Raw genomic sequence first — 18,991 nt, forward strand, 5'->3', positions numbered from 1 at the left:
CAATAAGTAATGCAACACATTTCTTTTCTGAGCCAAGTTCAGTTGAAAAAATGGAGAATTTGCTGTGGGACATCATGGAATATTTACACTTCTGTTGCTATTGTTTCATCAAGTTCTGTTAAGTGGCAGCACTATGCATAGCCTTCAAAATGGAATCTGTAACTGATGCGCGTTCCAAGCACAGAGCTGTCACTGAGCTGCTTTTGCAGAAACCCTGAGCATCACAGATATTCACAGGTGCTTGCTGAATGTCTACAGAGACCTGGCAGTGAACAAAAGCACTGCAAGTCCTCGGGTGAGGCATCTGTCATCATTGCAACAAGGTCGCAAAAACCTGTGCCAGCTGGCCGCACATAGCTGTGACTCTTTCAATGTTAGAATGTGTGGACACACTCATTTGAAGTGGTCAACAGATCACAATCAAAACACCTTGCTGCACAGCTGGATATCTCTGTTGGTAGTGCTGACAAACCAATGAATTGCTCATTATAAGGCTATTAGTGACAATATTTTGTTGAACATGAAAAATAGGTTCATCACTAAAAACTGGAAACAAAACAGCAATCCAAAGAGTGGCATCCATCACCTCTCCTCAGAAGAAAAAGTTCAAAGCCACACCCTCAGCCAGTAAAGACATGGCAATGGTCTTCTGAGACTTGGAAGGTGTTATTCGGTTTGATGTCCTCCCTCGTGATGTAACAATCAACTCTGAAGTGTACTGTGCTACCCTCAGGGAACCGAAGAGACTCCAGCGTGTTCAACACCACAAAAATGCAAAGTACTTCTCCTTCTCCATGGCAGTGCAAGACCTCACATAAGTCTGCTTACCTGAGAGAGCTTACAAAACTTCTTTGTACTGTTCATTCTCATCCACCCTACAGCCCAAATCTCGCACCTTCCAACTTTCATCTTTGCACTCCACAGGAAGTGATACATGGAAGATGGGGAGGTTACTGATGCAGCAAGACTGACTCCATTATCGACCAGCAGAGTGGTATCGAGCGGGCGTACAGGACCTAACAGGAAGATAGTGTCACATTGTACAGAAATTATGTCGAAACATGGGGTTTTGCAGCCAAACGAGTGGGGAATAATATGATGTACTGGAATCCTGAATAAAACCAAGCTGCTTTCAGACAAAAGTGACTTACTGAATGCCTCTTGTAGTTTTATATGGTTGTTCCACATTAAATAGCTATGCATATTTTATATTCATGATTGCTTCCAGTGATTATTCATCAAGAGTGTAATCAAATAACAAAGAGGGTTTCTGCTTATGCAAACAAAATATATAACACACATTTGTGTGGAGGGTCAGTCAATGGCCAAGTGACAGTCCTTTGCAGATGTTTCTGGATTTTTTTTTTGGTATTTTCTGATGTGGCCTCTCTTTCAACAACAGCATCATCCATGAAAAGCCTGACAAAGTTTACAGTACACACCAGGTCATTCATGCAATTCATGAACAGAAGCAGTGTTTATAGCACTTCACTGGCATACACTCAAAACTACTTTACATCTGATGACCTCTTCCCATTGAGAAACACTGCAAGACATGGGGTAGGACACAATAACTCTTTTAGACATTTGTATACTGACTGTTGTTTGTGTTAATTTATTTGCATTTTCTGTGACCATGCCAAGGCTTTCAATTGGGTAGATCACAGAAATCTACTAGGGAAACTAAAATAGTATGGCATTAGAGATTTCCCCTTTCATGGTTGGACTCATATCTTAACAACAGCAAAAGGTCACATTAGGAGTAAGATTGAATTCTGAGTGGGGAAATATTACATATGATGAGCTGAAAGGTTTTGTGCTGTTCACAGTCTACACAAATGCTTGGAAGACTCTCCAAAGACTGAAACGTTTGCTGATGAAACACATTGACAAAGGGCTCGAACACATCCACACCAGACACAGCTAAGATGATAATGGAACAGGCTTACAGCTGAGTCACAACAGACTGTTTAGTCTCTAATCTTGCAAAACTAGAATGCCACTCCAAACAAATAAAAATTACTTTGACATACTGGAAGTACAGGACAGAGGGCAAATGCAAATGAATCTGAGCATGTGAAGTTCCTAATTACCCAGTAGGAAAATAAATTCAGATGGCACCAGCATGTGCGTAAGGTAACAAGAGAGCTCAGTTCTGCCTGCTTTGCATTCATAAATTTTTCTCCCCTTGTTGACCAGGCAAGATTGCTATCACACGTTCACTCATTTTGGCTGTATGGCAAACTTTTATCTATTTACTTTTTTTTTCTCTGCACTGAACCATCAAAATGAAGGCTTTTGCAAACCTCAGAAATAATATTAATTACACTTACTTGTTACAATTGTTGCACCTTATTACATTTATTACTTTACAGCTAATATACTACAGGCTTATACCACAAACAATGTATTAAAATTGGCTAAATGAATATAAACATTTTTATAACAGAAAATATTTTAATTTTGTGTTAAAATTATTCCCATTATATGTTCTTAGAGAGACCTGTATTTTGTTAAGCTAAATCAAACCACTAGCATATGAGCTTTGATCTGTAATTTTTAATTTCATTCCTCACCAAAAGTAGTTATATTTTGCTCTGCTGTTGTGATCATGTACATCACTTCATTTGATAGGTTCAGCTGTTTGACCAATAAAAGTGAAAGTAATTTAAAAGTTTGTAAAGGATATACAGTTAACTACATGTTATGCATAAACACTTAATGACATGACTTTCTATGGCGTATTCCGGGTATTACTGCCCTTTTGTGCAACAGCAATAATCTTTTTAAGTGCACGTCAGCTGTGCAGCCCAATTATTCAATTCCATAGTTAAGAAAAGGGGTAAATTATTCCACAGTATACTATTTTTAGTGTTTGGCTAGACACTATTTTTGTGAGATAGCTAAGGAGACATAAGCCATTGCTGACTTTTCCACATAAAATTAATGTGGTTTATCCATCTCAGATTTTCACCCACTTACACAGCGCAAGAAATTTACAGCTGCCAGATTATTCTGTTGATATGTTACATAAATTATTCACATTGATGTGGCAAAAGCTGCCTGTTTTAAATGTCACTAACTGAGATTTGATAACATTCTCTTTGACATCCTGATTGTTGAAGTATTTACTTAATTCTGTTACATCACTCCTTTCACATTCTAGCAAGGAATAAGACTAATGGGTTGTTCAATGTCATTCATATATCAGGAACAAGAAAGGAGCAAGGATTGAGCTGTGATGTACACCTTGTCTTAGTGTTAAAACTGATTCAACACGTATGTAGCTACAAGATGCATCAGTGGATTTACGATACAATATGGCTAGTGGCCAGCCCCTTTTCTTTATTTTTTAGAACCAACCTATGATTTATCTGAGTTGGAAGCTTTTGTCAGTCTAAAAAGATACCTGCAATCTGCATCCTTCAATCCTACTAACAGAACACTTCTTTGAAGAACTGTGTAATTGCTGAGATCATGATTAGCTCTTTTCTAAATCCGTGCTGAGAATCTGTAAGGAGTTTGTGCTTTGAGAAGAATGTTCTAAACTGAGGTAGTACAATACATTCGAATAAGTTACTTAAGATGGGAATTAATTATACTCGTCTATAGTTGGAGACATCTTCGTTACTTGCCTTTTTTATACTGCTTTCATAATACTCATTTGTAGGACTGGGAGATACATGTTCTTCCTAAAATGTGGAAGTTAATCATGTAGGTATCAGGTTTTTAAGTTCCTTTTAAGCCAACTGAGTATTTGCACTAGAATGCCATCCTGTCCTGATGAATACATTTTGCATACTTCTTGTTCATTTACCTCCACACATTCAAATTCAACACATCAAGTGATGTGTCAATAAGATCTTGGCCAGTGTACCTGTAATGTGTGTCAATTAGTCAACTGGAGATGTGAAATAGTTATTAAAATATTACATAATATATTTTTTGGGTTTTTCACATTTTTACCATCTTGTCTAATGCTGAATGGTTTCATATTAATCTTTCTGGGACATTTATGTTATTTGTCAATTAGCACCATCAATGTTTCACTTATGTTATCAACTCCTCTGTTGCTTTGCTGTTATTCTGCTTCCTAATGCTTGCAATTTCAGTTTTAAGTTATGTAAGTCTTATTCTATTTTTCCTCAAAAATCTGCATGGTAGTAGCTTTATAAAGCAGAACGATTTAAATCACGTACACTCTGCCTGAGTCTAATCAGACCTGAAGGCAGCTTCAATGTAATATTACTTCCATTCTGGCAACATTTACTACCTTTCGTATTTCTCTGACAGGACATAGATAATCATGATATCTCAACAGAGTTGAATAGAAATCACTCCATTTGTTGTCAGAAATGTCCACCTGGCACACAAAATCTTATTTCTTCTTTGTTCGTTTGTATTTAAAGACACTAGTATTTGTGCTATTCAGAGCTTGTGACTGCACAATAACTTTCACAGTGCTCTCTCATTGCATTTATGCCTTGAAAATGACCGAGAAGTGACCTATTGAAATATCAGCAGTTGTTAAAGATGTCACCTGGCTGCATTCTTGCAAGTCATTTCAACATTTCATATTCTGAGAGAAACTCAAATTTCACAACTTTCATTATTTCTGGCACAGCTAAATTCGTGTACTCAATCACCTGACAAAAGTCAGAATAATGAAAATGTTAGCTTCTGAAATTTACTTTTAAGCATACTTTTAAATGTACCTATTTGCCACTCAACACCACCTCTATGCCATAAGTAGCAATTTATCCTAATTCATATTGACGCTGCTGTAAGCCACACTAGTGAAAATGTTTCTGTTCACTGTAGTGTGTTACTGTTACTCTAGTGTCCGAGCTTAGTATATCTAAAAGGTTATATCAACTTCAGGCAATAGTGAGTTTCATGTTTAGTATTTGAATTTGCATCAATATTAAGGTCATTAAATACAGTTAAGGTCATTAGAACCAGTCTGACCAATAACACCACTAGGTCTGTTCAAATGGCTCTGAGCACTATGCAACTTAACTTCTGAGGTCATCAGTCGCCTAGAACTTAGAACTAATTAAACCTAATTAACCTAAGGACATCACACACATCCATGCCCGAGGCAGGATTCGAACCTGCCACCGTAGCGGTCGCTCGGTTCCAGACTGTAGTGCCCAGAACCCCACGGCCACTCCGGCCGGCACTAGGTCTGTCTCTGAAACACTGTACATGAGCATTTGGTGGGGAATATACCATAATCACTTCTTGCTTCGATAACTTAAGATAATTACTGCGAAACACAACACTTGTCATTTTGACTGATCCTTCTTTGTTGTGGTTTTCAAGAAAATAAATTCTTTAAATGTTATATGTTTATGTACTAAACATTCTTCGTTTACATGAAATGTCAAATCTGCGTACAATTTCAAGCTTGTGACAAAATCCCCCATTGTCTTTGTCATGAACAACTGGTCATGATGGCTGCTGTTGTAGCAATCACTTACAGCCCATACACAGCTTGTGATTTATTGGCAATAATTATTTGCAAGTACGTACCCTTCTAATTTATAATAAATTACTTCACTGGATTTTATCCATGTTCAGTTATTACTAACACATTTGGTGGATGTCCCTCTGCAAATATTTGCAACAAATTGAGTTTGTTTCTCAGATATGTAAACTGAAATGCATTATATTTAAGAGTGTTATTTTTTCTTGTCGATTTACCACTTCGGATGAGTCACTTTTTTTTTAAGTTACATATTTTTTTTGCAATGTCCTATAGCAATACCTGGATTTTTATGTTGCAATGACTGACTACTGGCTTTTCTCAAAGTATTCTGGCCTGAGATACACTTTAACTACATCTCTCGACAACAGTATGCTATCCCTCTATCATAAAAATCTCTCTTGGGTGTAGTCTGGGGCAACTGGATCATATTCCTTACTAGCTCTATCACACAGGTCACTTATCTGGGTAATGAGTTTAGCCTTTCCCTTCCCATGTTATTCATGGCTTGAGTATTCATTGTGTACAATTTTAATTATGTCGAGCAAAGGTATATAATGAAACTTATCACATACTTTTTTACCTGTAGTAATGAATTTCTTTATTTATACAGGACCATTGTCGCAAACTTCTTGCAACGGCATTTGTGTTGTCTATGTTCATATTAAATAGTTTCAGCAATAAGTTTCTATAACAATGAAGGGCTGCCTTGCTTTCATTTTTATGTGCACCACTGCTGCATCCATAATCAGAATATGCTCATCTCTTTTTTCCGTTGACTTGCAATATTCTTCACCACTGCATTAACAGGATGCCAGGCTTAACATCTGCAAAAATGTTTTGTGCATATACGATGTTTACATTAATTGGGACAAGCACATTTTACATGGAATTGAAGTTGGTTAGTTGTGAGCAATTTTATCTGCCTGATTATCAAACTCTTGGTGGACTATTGTTACCTTGACTAAGGACAGTAATTGTAGGTCCCCCACTGTTCAGCTGAGTGCTTGTATGTTTAGCAACAGTGTGCGTTATTTCTGTGTTCTCAGCAGGAAAACTTTGTGTTTGTGTTAAAATGGGCATTTCACCTAAGAACACACATTGCGTCCTGAACAGACATCTAATGGGTATATTAAGACACTGGCTCTGTTGTTGGCACAGGAAAAATCTATTGTATTAAGAATTATTAAGGCATATAGAGAAACTTCCTCCTCTCTCCAAAGAGAAAAATCAGATGTAGACAAAAATGAAAAACCACCTCTAGAACTGACAAAACTCTACTTATAAACAATATAATTTATCCTCAGAGGACAAGTAAAGATTATAAACCATGTAATTTACCATCACACGAGAAGTGAAGACCTTCAGAGAGAGTTACTGGCTGCTATGGTTGGAATTGCTTTTCGACGGTATGGCGTAGGCTTCTCCATTGTGGGCAGAAGGCATGAAAGCCAATAAAGAAGCAATTGTTAACACCTGACATGACGAAAAAATGGTTGCCTTAGGCCAAATAATATAAATCTTTGACCTCCATGGCTGGAAAACACATAAGCTTCAGTAAGGAGTCATACTTTATTGTTCAAAGATATGGAACAAGGGTTGTCAGCAGAAGAACCCACAAAGCAGTGAGAGTTGAGCATCTTTAACAGTCTGTAAAATACCCTCCCAAAAGAAATTTTTGGGATTTCTTCACTGCAACTGGTCCTGGGGAACTTGTTCAAGATGATGACAAGTTCAACCAAAACATGGAAATCCTTACACAGAGGATTGTGCCATTCCTACAAACCTTTGCATTTGGTGGAGGAACATTTCAACATAATCTGGCACAATGTCATACTTCTAAAGCAGTCAAGATTTTCATAAAAGAAGACCACATTAATCTGCTTCAGTGGCTTGGTAATTCATTAGAATTAAATCCTATTTAAAATTTATGGAGTATTGTGAAACGACGACTTGGTATAATAGACTGTAATAAAAGGATCCGTGTTATTAAATGTGCTAAAGTGTGGTTTCAGGACCACAAATTACAAACCATTTGCTCTAACCTGGTCGAATCTCTGCCACTACATGTTCAGAAGCTCAATAATCTTCTTGTCCCAATTAATTTGCACACTACTGAATTCAAGGACATCGCAGCTAAGGTAAAGAAACCATTTATTTTATGGAAGTGTGCAATAAGAATATTATGTAAATTTGAGATCCCTTTACTTACAAAACAATTAAGATGATCCTCTTTGCAAAATTATGTGAAAAACAACACTTGCAGCTTTGTATTCAACTTATGTACTCTTCGAGCATCACAAATTGCTGGAGTGGCACATTTTCGAAGGAGGAGAAATTATTTACTAAAAAGTTCAATGAATAATAATATAAAGAAAGATGCACTCATCTTTTTTGTTTGTCCTTAATACACTGCTCATCGTTTAGCTAGATGAACTCAAGCCTAGGATTTTTATTCACAAAGTGAAGACTGTTTCACATTTTTACAGCACATTTTATTTCACATTTTAACTTCATCACAACAGTAAAAATAAACCATTCACATTTTTAGCATTAAATCAAGCTTATTTTTTGAGCCTTTATGGAACAAAATACATGCGACAGGTGTGCTGAAATGAAGACTAATGCACACACTCCTTACCAACTACTGACAGATAATAATTTGGCACACATTCAGTTCTAGATATTAAAACATAAACTTCTAGTATGTTCTAGAAGCTGTACTGTTCATATTAATGATTATAACAACTTCCAGTTTTTGTATTATTATCAATTTTATGTAAACTTATCATTATTCACTGTTTCAAAAATCAAAGGATAAAAGCATGGTAAAACTTACTTTATAAAATTTCAAAACAAAAACTTTTGGATTCTAAAATATGTCACATGTAAAGGACAGCATTTATTTAACTTTTACAATATATTGAATTAGTTACAGAAAATTTAAATGTATTTTTGGAACAGATGGTAATAATAATTTTTTGTTTAGTGAACAATAAATGTAAACAAACATTTGTTGTTAACTCATGTAAAGTGAAATGTATAAGATCACTAATTTTTATGGCAAAAAATTTTTACAATGAAAGGTGCAAATAATGTTTCAATATATTGTGAAATAATTTGGAAAAATACAGAATTTTTGTAAATACTTGAGTATAACGCATTGGTCCAGTAGACATGAATCTTGTACTCTATAACTGCAATTAGAATGAAAGTTTGGGGGGGGGGGGGGGGGGGGGGGGGGGGGAAGGATAGGATAGGATAGGATAGGATCACAGTTTTCTGTACTCTGAGGATGGTATTGCAAACTATATTCGCCATAGGAATCCCATAATCTTGGTTTGTTATACAATACATATACTCTCTTAATGGTATATGTGATTATTAACAAGATTGAGTTCAGAATTAACTCAGAATACCAGATTGGTTGGTTGGTTGTTTTGGGGAAGGAGACCAGACAGCGTGGTCATCGGTCTCATCGGATTAGGGAAGGATGGGGAAGGAATTCGGCCGTGCCCTTTCAGAGGAACCATCCCGGCATTTGCCTGGAGTGATTTAGGGAAATCACGGAAAACCTAAATCAGGATGGCCGGACGCGGGATTGAACCATCGTCCTCCCGAATGTCCAGTGTCCAGTGTCTAACCACTGCGCCACCTCGTTCGGTCAGAATACCAGAAGTAGAAATAAATTCCACATATACTATGTATCCTTCTCTGGGGTTCAGAATGGAGCAGAAGTCTATAACAAGAGTCAGTGGGTATAGGCAGGAATCTGAAGATCCCAGAATATTCAAAAAGAATGTATAAGAACATTTAATTAGTCATAATTTCTACAATTTATTGGTATTCTTGGGTAAAGGGATGTAAATTGTGCCTAATATCTGTATTAGACAGATCCTGACTTTGCCGGTGTAAAAACAGCTGATAGTGGAGTGTGGTAAAATTACAATTAATGGTTTCTTCAAAATATAGACAAAAACAGCAGCTGAGTGATATAGGAGGAGGGGGAGGGGGGAGGAGGGGGAGGGGGGGGGAGGGGGAGGGGGGGGGAGCGTTTTAGCTTTCCTTTATTTCAAAGAAGCTGTTTTTCTTCTAAAATCGACATATACAGTATTTACCAGATTTTCACTTCGAGTAGTTTAACTCTGGTTGGTTGGTTTGGAGCAAAATTGATTAAACTTCAAGGTCATCAGTCCCTTCATCCACTAAGTGGCAAACAAGCAGCAGTCATCAAAGGAAGGGGGTGAAAGGCAAATCCTGGAAAGCCTAAGTGTAACTAAAACACACAAAGATAAGGCATTAAAACTGAGAAATGAAAAAAAATAAACAGAAAATAAAGTTGGGAAGGGTAGAGGCCAGGTTGAGGCACTGAGCGAGGGCTGCCAAGAGACCCATGGGGGTGGGGGAGGGAGCCATAAAGGGGTGATCCACTAATCCCTCAGGCGGTCAATGAGGTCAAAAAGCCCAACATTACAGGCATGAATAGAAGTCACCTTTGCAAGCAAAAAGTAACACCAGGCCAGCCAACTTGGCGCCGGCTGATAACATCAGAGGAAGTGTGTCAGGAAGATTAAGATGCCACCTCAAAGCAGACAAATTAGGGTAGTCTATGAGTAAGTGCGCCACCATCAGGTAGGCTCCAGATCGGCAGTGAGGGGGATCCTCACGTCTGTGAATGTGGCCATGGGTCAGCCAACTGTGGCCAATGCGGAGTGTACACAGGACGGTGGACCCCTGTGAGAAGCACGCAGGGAAGACTGCCACACGGTTGTGGTCTCCTTAATTCTCCTTAACTTATTTGGGAAGATCAGGGCAAACCATTGAGTTCCAGACTTCCAGCTGGAACTCAACAACCAAAGTTCCAGTTCTGGGACCGTCTTTCCAGAATCGGCGCCATGGTTGACAGCTTAGCCAACTGGTCAGCTCAATTATTTCCCAAAATCCCAACATGACTGGGGGTTCAAATGAAAACAACTGCATGCCCAGCTTGACAGAGGTCTGAGACAAGATCCTGGATATCAGTAACCAGCAGGTGAGGAGAGTAGCACTGATCTATAGCCAGAAGGCTGCTAAGGGAGTCACTACAGTTTAGGATACTCTTTGCAGTGTGGCTACAGGCTAATTTAATGGCCATCAATTCAGCATTGAAAACACTGCAGCCATTTGGCAGAGTGTGGAGTTCACTGCAATGAGTATGTGTGTATACAAAGCCTGTTTGTCCGTCAATTTTCACCCATCGGTAAACCGCTTCCAAATCTGGATACTTCTAAACGACAGCCAAGAACAGGCGGTGAAACATCATGTGGTCAATGGAATCTTTTGGGCCAAAGGAGACTCTGAGACAAATCCGAGATCTGGGCACACGCCCTGTCTCCCTGACCTGAGGCAACAGTGGAGGAAGTGAGACAATGGAGGTATGCAGCAATAGTAAACCCAGTTCTGGGTCGCTGCTGTGGGAGGTGGAGCTCCCTTCCAGGAAAAAGGACATGGTAGTTTGGACGTTCAGGGAAGCTACGAACATGTATAGCATAATTCAGCAACTGCTGTTGGCATCTGATAGGTAATGGAGGGACTCCAGCCTCGATCAGTAGGCTGTTCACAGGGCTACTTCGGAAAGTTCCTGTTGCATCAGACCCCCACAATGATAAATGGGGTCCAGTATCCACAATCCGCAGCTGAGGGTGATACTGAACAATATGGAAGACTCCCACAGTCAAGACGGGACTGAATCTGGGCTTTGTAGAGCTGCAAAAGGGTAGAACGATCTGCACCCCAGCTAGTGTTACTAAGGCAGTGAAGTGTATCGAGGTGTCACCAGCACTTTCCCTTACGTTGATGGAGGTGGGGAAGCCATGCCAGCTGGGAATCAAAGACTGTTCCCAGAAACAGGTGGGTCTCAACTAGAAGTAGTAACTGGTATGATGGTGACAATAGTGCACGACAAGTCTTGGCAGCTGAAAACCAGAAGTCATCGGCGAGAGCCCACAAATGCGCCTTTCATACGGCGCCTTAGCTCTGGTCACAATTTGTTGTTCGTATACTTTACAGAAGTAACCAGCAGTTGCTTCTGCTTGTTAATGTGCAAACTGATTGGACAATACTGCAACCTGCATAGCCAATGGTGGCGAGTCATTGGCAAATACTACAAGCTGCCACATGGCAGGCTGTTGCTAAACCACTCAGCCTATTCAGAGTTGTCCAATGATTTGGTACACATGACTGCCTCCATTATTAACTCAATGAATCGTTCACCTTATTCAATTCACTTCCTTTTGTCTTCTGCTTTATATCTTCTCTGTGCATACAGTGATCACTATAACGTGGCTTAACATCAGAGTTTCTACTTTGTTCTCTGACTAGCCTGACACAGTCCTACTGTCTGTCTACAGCAATTGAAACAAATATAATGATGCATGCCAAAATAACATTTTTTTTTTTGTTTAAATTCAATTTTGGTTGGCACCAACATATACTTGTTTATAATGTGTATTGCAATGTTTCTTTTTCTTAACTATGTGCATTTTTTACTGGTCTGGAGATAAACCTCAGTCCTTACTTGCTTTTCTTCTTGAGAGTTTAACATAGTCATTCAATGATAAATAATAATAATAATAATAATAATAATAATAACCCCGTGGAGGCCCGGGAAAAGAATAGGCCTCCGGTATGTTCTGCCAGTTGTAAAAGGCGACGAAAAGAACAAACCACTAATAGGGCTAACCCCCCCTTTTAGTGTGATTGGTTGGTTCACGACAGAACTAAAGAAGCCTCGGACAAGCGCCGTCATGGTTGGGGACGACGCTTGAGCCCTATGCCCGCCCACAATGGTAACGACACTGCTAGCCAACTGGACAATGATTTAAATCCAAATAGAGGTGTTTTGCGGGATATGCTTCCTGCAACCACCCTAGAAGGAAAACAAAGACAGAGGATGAGATGGTCAGATGAAGTTAACCGACACCTCATGTTCTGTTATTACCAAGCAACAAACCTAGGAACCAACACAACTGGATACAGATCACAAGTATACACAACATTTATTACCAGATACCCAGAATTAAAATTTTTAACAGAACAACGACTAGCTGATCAGATCCGTGTAATAATCAAAAATAACAGGATACCCCAGTCAGAATTAGAACACATCAAACAACAAGTTCAACAAATACTGGAACAAAATAATGTGTAGTCAGAAGAAGAAGAAAATACAGTAAGGAACTCAAACATCCCAGAGCAAACAAACAAAGAACAACACGCATCAATTAAACAATCAGAGGAAAATGAAATCTTAAGACAGCCACCAGAACAAGCACAAATAGAACACGAAGTGACACACATGTTAGATATAGAAGAAAAATTTCAGCTGACATATATAGAATACAAAGACACAAATACAGACATTAGACCATTCTTGCATAGATCACCAAATAACCCACAAGTTGAAACAACAATAACAACTATCAACACAATCATACACAACAAAATAAATGAAAATACAACTACGGAAGAGTTACAACTACTGGTTTATGTAGGAGCACTCACTACACTAAATATACACACTAGGCAGAGATCAGAACCAACCAACACACAGAAGAAACCACAAAAACCAGCATGGCAACACAGGCTACACATAAGAATAGAAAAACTGAGAAAAGATATCGGACAGCTAACACAATTTATAAGAAATGAAATATCAGACAAAAAACGAAAAAGGTTAGGTAAAATCTCACAACAAGAAGCAACAGAGCAATTAGATGAAAAGAAGCAGAAATTACAAGCATTGGCCAAACGACTTAGAAGATACAAAAAAAAAAAGTGAAAATAGAAGGAAACAAAACCAAACATTCACCACAAACCAAAAGAAATTTTACCAGACAATAGATAACACGCACATTAAAATAGACAATCCACCAAACATAACAGACATGGAACACTTTTGGAGCAACATATGGTCAAACCCAGTACAACATAATAGACATGCACGGTGGATACAAGCAGAAACAGACACATACAAGATGATACCACAAATGCCTGAAGTGATAATCTTGAAACATGAAGTCACCCGAGCAATTAATTCTACGCACAATTGGAAAACCCCTGGAAATGATAAAATAGCAAATTTCTGGCTAAAGAAGTCCACTTCAACACATTCACATCTAACTAAATTATTTAACAATATAATAGAGGGAAACATTCCACGTGGGAAAAATTATATTATATGTCTGCTTGTGTCTGTATGTGTGGATGGATATGTGTGTGTGTGTGTGTGTGTGTGTGTGTGTGTGTGTGTGTGTGCGCGCGCGCGAGTGTATACCTGTCCTTTTTTCCCCCTAAGGTAAGTCTTTCCGCTCCCGGGATTGGAATGACTTCTTACCCTCTCCCTTAAAATCCACTTCCTTTCGTCTTTCCCTCTCCTTCCCTCTTTCCTGATGAGGCAACAGTTTGTTGCGAAAGCTTGAATTTTGTGTGTATGTTTGTGTTTGTTTGTGTGTCTATCGACCTGCCAGCGCTTTCGTTCGGTAAGTCACCTCATATAAATTATTTAACAATTACATTGCAGACCCATACACAGTCCCTGATACACTTACACATGGAATAACTTATCTGAAACCTAAAGATCAAGCAGACACAGCAAACCCAGCAAAATATCGCCCCATAACATGCCTACCAACAATATACAAAATATTAACTTCAGTCATTACACAGAAATTAATGACACATACAACACAGAACAAAATTATAAATGAAAAACAAAAAGGCTGCTGCAAAGGAGCACGAGGATGTAAAGAGCAACTGATAATAGATACAGAGGTGACATATCAAGCTAAAACTAAACAAAGGTCGCTACACTACGCATACATTGATTACCAAAAAGCTGTTGATAGTGTACCCCGCTCATGGTTGCTACAGATATTGGAAATATACAAAGTAGATCCTAAATTGATACAGTTCCTAAACATAGTTTTGAAAAATTGGAAAAACCACACTTAATATCCAAACAAATTCAAATAATATCACATCACAGCCAATACAGATTAAGCGTGGAATATACCAAAGAGACTCAAGTCCTTTCTGGTTCTGTCTTGCTCTGAACCCACTATCCAACATGCTAAATAATACAAATTATGGATATATATCTAAAAACAAAGATGATGTGACTTACCAAATGAAAGTGCTGGCAGGTCGACAGACACACAAACAAACACAAACATACACACAAAATTCAAGCTTTCGCAACAAACTGTTGCCTCATCAGGAAAGAGGGAAGGAGAGGGAAAGACGAAAGGATGTGGGTTTTAAGGGAGAGGTTAAGGAGTCATTCCAATCCTGGGAGCGGAAAGACTTACCTTAGGGGGAAAAAAGGACGGGTATACACTCGCACACACACACACACACACATATCCATCCACACATATACAGACACAAGCAGACATATTTAAAGACAAAGAGTTTGGGCAGAGATGTCAGTCGAGGCAGAAGTGCAGAGGCAAAGATGTTGTTGAATGACAGGTGAGGTATGAGTGGCGGCAACTTGAAATTAGCGGAGATTGAGGCCTGGTGGATAACGGGAAGAGCCACGTGTGAAAGCACCCACGTGATCTACCAACTGACCTGCCTACACTGTGACGCATTCTATGTGGGAATGACCAGCAACAAACTGTCCATTCGCATGAATGGACACAGGCAGACAGTGTTTGTTGGTAATGAGGATCACCCTGTGGCTAAACATGCCTTGGTGCACGGCCAGCACATCTTGGCACAGTGTTACACCGTCCGGGTTATCTGGATACTTCCCACTAACACCAACCTATCCGAACTCCGGAGATGGGAACTTGCTCTTCAATTCTACTTCCCGTTATCCACCAGGCCTCAATCTCCGCTAATTTCAAGTTGCCGCCACTCATACCTCACCTGTCATTCAACAACATCTTTGCCTCTGCACTTCTGCCTCGACTGACATCTCTGCCCAAACTCTTTGTCTTTAAATATGTCTGCTTGTGTCTGTATATGTGTGGATGGATATGTGTGTGTGTGTGTGTGCGAGTGTATACCCGTCCTTTTTTCCCCCTAAGGTAAGTCTTTCCGCTCCCAGGATTGGAATGACTCCTTACCCTCTCCCTTAAAACCCACATCCTTTCGTCTTTCCCTCTCCTTCCCTCTTTCCTGATGAGGCAACAGTTTGTTGCGAAAGCTTGAATTTTGTGTGTATGTTTGTGTTTGTTTGTGTGTCTGTCGACCTGCCAGCACTTTCATTTGGTAAGTCACATCATCTTTGTTTTTAGATATATATTTCCTACGTGGAATGTTTCCCTCTATTATAACCAAATTATGGATATAATATTACTGGAACATACCCACACAAAATCACACATTTGCTATACATGGATGATCTAAAACTACTGGCAGCAACCAATCAACAACTCAACCAATTACTAAAGATAACAGAAGTATTCAGCAATGATATAAATATGGCTTTTGGAACAGACAAATGTAAGAAAAATAGCATAGTCAAGGGAAAACACACTAAACAAGAAAATTACATGTTGGATAACCACAGTGACTCCATAGAAGCAATGGAAAAAACAGATGCCTATAAATATATAGGATACAGACAAAAAATAGGAATAGATAATACAAATATTAAAGAAGAACTAAAAGAAAAATATAGACAAAGACTAACAAAAATACTGAAAACAGAATTGACAGCAAGAAACAAGACAAAAGCTATAAATACTTATGCTATACCAATATTGACCTACTCATTTGGAGTAGTGAAATGGAGTAACACAGACCTAGAAGCACTCAATACACTTACACGATCACAATGCCACAAATATAGAATACATCACATACATTCAGCAACAGAAAGATTCACATTAAGCAGAAAGGAAGGATGAAGGGGATTCATTGACATAAAAAACCTATATTATGGGCAGGTAGACAATTTAAGAAAATTCTTTATAGAACGAGCAGAAACTAGCAAAATACACAAAGCAATCACTCATATAAATACATCGGCTACACCACTGCAATTTCATAACCACCTCTACAACCCTTTAGATCACATAACATCAACAGATACGAAGAAAGTAAATTGGAAAAAGAAAACACTACATGGCATGCACCCGTATCATCTAACACAGCCACACATTGATCAAGACGCATCCAACACATGGCTAAGAAAAGGCAATATATACAGTGAGACGGAAGGATTCATGATTGCGATACAGGGTCAAACAATAAACACCAGATATTACAGCAAGCATATTATTAAAGATCCCAATACCCCAACAGATAAATGCAGACTTTACAAACAACAAATAGAAACAGTAGATCACATCACAAGTGGATGTACAATACTAGCAAATACAGAATACCCCAGAAGACATGACAATGTAGCAAAAATAATACATCAACAACTTGCCATAAAACATAAACTAATAAAACAACACATTCCTACATACAAGTATGCACCACAAAATGTACTGGAGAATGATGAATACAAATTATACTGGAACAGAACCATTATAACAGATAAAACAACACCACATAACAAACCTGACATCATACTCACCAATAAAAAGAAGAAATCAACACAACTAATCGAAATATCCATACCCAATACAACAAATATACAAAAGAAAACAGGAGAAAAAATTGAAAAATACATCCAACTGGCTGAGGAAGTCAAGGACATGTGGCATCAGGATAAAGTTGACATTATACCAATTATACTATCAACTACAGGGGTCATTCCACACAATATCCACCAGTACATCAACACAATACAGCTACATCCAAACTTATATATACAACTACAGAAATCTGTAATTATTGATACATGTTCAATGACCCGAAAGTTCCTAAATGCAATGTAACATATACTGTACAGTTAAAAGGAAGTCATGCTTGATGAAGGTCCGCGTCACTTTCCATTTTTAACCAGACCTAAGGTCTGAGAAAGGAAAGAAGATAATAATAATGTCATCTGGCTCAACGACTTGGTCTAAGTCTTTCAACTGGACACTACTTCAGCAACTTGCACTTCCTTGAGCCAGTAGCATCTGGTGTTGCCAGATGTCGCCCATACAAGTACTAACAATGCCCATCATGTCTTAACTTCAGTGACCGAGCAAGAACCAGTGTAGCTAACGTGGCACCGCCACTGGTTCAACAATTTAAAAAAATAATGTGAAGATGCAAATTTGTTCTTAAGGTGATCTAACAACTTTTAGAGTATTCGTTATTAGTATCTTAGTTAACTGATATTTGTTCAAAAACTTACTAAAAATGTTGAATATATCACTGCTAGAAACTACCACCATTGGGGATTTTTATTTCAAGCACAAGAGAACACTACAGACATTTTACTTGTTCACAATACTTCACTTCAGGCCAGGAATGCTTTTCATTTTGAGCCAATGAATGTGTTATATCCTAGCCAGTAATGCCACCCGAGCCTGCTGCCAAAAGGTTGGCAGCATCAAAGTCCGGACGCCGTCCGCATAAGCAGCGCCAGCGAGACAGGAAATTGCCGCAAGTCTGCGCGCGCCACCGCTGGCTTCTGGGTTCTTAAGCGCTGGAGTCGCGAGCGCTAGGACAGTTCTGTATTCGCCGCTCAGTTGTATACTCGCCACCGAATTGTGTACTTGCTAGTCAGTTGTGTGTTCATCGCAGCAGAGTTGTTGTTTGTCGTCAGCCGACGTTGACCTAGCCGCTCCGACTCGAACTAGACAGATTTCTGTAGACACGGAGTTCACTACTGTGTTTCTGTATCTTCGTTAATAAAGATAAGTACCGACTTTTATTTAATCAGAGTGTTTGGGTTTTCATCTTTCTGTTCACTCTTCCAGCGGACCGGTCGGCCCGCTATTAAAAGTGTGGCGGTGACTTCGTAAGCCGTTTATACAGCGAATTGCTTGTCGCTACGAACACCGCCACAAAAGAATGTTTTGACAACTGCTTAAGTCTTTGTTACTGCAGTAACCACCAGAAAGATCGCGGGAGGCGCACATCGGCATGGCGCGTCATGGACAGTAGTTGCCGCAAGTAAAGTCCCGTCCACCAGAGGGCACGCGAGAATTCTGCCATGCCCTCTGCCGGCGGAACAACAACTCAGGCAGTACGGGCCACGCCCAGTCAGTTTTTACATCGGGCATGCCTAGCAGACAGTTCCCAGTCTACACTATGTGAAGTGCGACGGACAACGTGAATCGTATTAATACACATTTGGCGATGAATAGGGTTGTTCTTTCACGTGTTGCGTCGTCATTCCGGTTTCGCAGCTTATCCACGGCATGGAGGATTTAGTAGTACGGGTTTTGGTTGAGCTGTAGACGGAGCTAATGGCAACCACGGAACAAGCGCTTCCGGCGTTGCTCTCCACGCAGTCTGCTCCAGTGCCGTTCCCTCCTCCCTTTCCCCTGTATGACGAGACGGCGGAGGATTGGGGAGCATATGAACATCGCCTTCGGCAGCATTTCCAGGCGTTTCATGTTGCCA

At 39.3% G+C, this 18,991-nt stretch overlaps 1 protein-coding gene across 9 annotated transcripts in view; it reads right to left on the reverse strand.

Annotated features, from left to right (window-relative positions):
* The window catches only part of LOC124619308 (gastrula zinc finger protein XlCGF17.1-like), a 176,826-nt gene that overhangs the window by 142,307 nt on the left and 15,528 nt on the right, over positions 1 to 18,991 (reverse strand). The window contains exons 3-5 of one of the 9 annotated variants that reach the window (XM_047145610.1): positions 9,607 to 9,764; positions 6,072 to 6,315; positions 3,636 to 3,877 (exon numbers count right to left, since the gene is read on the reverse strand). The exons of 4 other annotated variants lie outside the window; for them this stretch is intronic. The gene's annotated coding sequence lies outside the window, so the exon portion shown is untranslated. The remainder of the gene's footprint in view (positions 1 to 3,635; positions 3,878 to 6,071; positions 6,316 to 9,606; positions 9,765 to 18,991) is intronic. 4 more of the 9 variants (XM_047145609.1, XM_047145611.1, XM_047145613.1 and 1 more) reach the window with 4 other exon arrangements.

Source organism: Schistocerca americana, chromosome 6, assembly GCF_021461395.2.
Source record: "Schistocerca americana isolate TAMUIC-IGC-003095 chromosome 6, iqSchAmer2.1, whole genome shotgun sequence".
Taxonomy (NCBI): Eukaryota; Metazoa; Arthropoda; class Insecta; order Orthoptera; family Acrididae; genus Schistocerca; species Schistocerca americana.